Here is a 592-nt window from a genome sequence, read left to right on the forward strand (position 1 = left end):
GAATTCTCTTCTTCGCAAGCTCCGAAGAGAACTACGTTTTCCGACTATTTCACAGACAAGTACACACACCGTTAGGGTAGTGAGCTCACCGTCACGACGAAAAAGGATAGAAGAAGGGAGAGGGGTTAAGAAGGGGGGTAGAGACTGGATGACAGAGGGAGAACAGGCCTGACGCTCAACAGTATTTAACTCACGGTACAGTTGTAGTGGGCTAGTTAATATATAAGTTACAATCTGGGAGCTGGTGAGAACAGAAGGTGTAAAGTCTTTATAATGGCGTAAAAAGAGCTAAACAGCCGCCGTAAGTTCATGATATAAGGTAATCCAAAGTTACACGGTGTTGGAACTGTTGACACCTCCTGGCGAGCTTGGAGTTCGAGACATAACTTAAGTCCGTTCCGTTCGCGCATACAGCTCAAGGCGTTCGATTTACTAGTCGCGGGTAATCCATCAACGTCATAGCGATGCAGTCCTGACTGGTGCGATGATCATGACAGGATTCAAGTTGAACCGTCCGGCAATTGTCTCATGTCAACCACGCATGACTGCCACCACAGGCTTCTCTTGAGTAGGTTAATGTTAATGTCTCAAT

The sequence above is a fragment of the Branchiostoma floridae genome, chromosome 4 (genome assembly GCF_000003815.2).
Source record: "Branchiostoma floridae strain S238N-H82 chromosome 4, Bfl_VNyyK, whole genome shotgun sequence".
In the NCBI taxonomy this organism is placed as follows: domain Eukaryota; kingdom Metazoa; phylum Chordata; class Leptocardii; order Amphioxiformes; family Branchiostomatidae; genus Branchiostoma; species Branchiostoma floridae.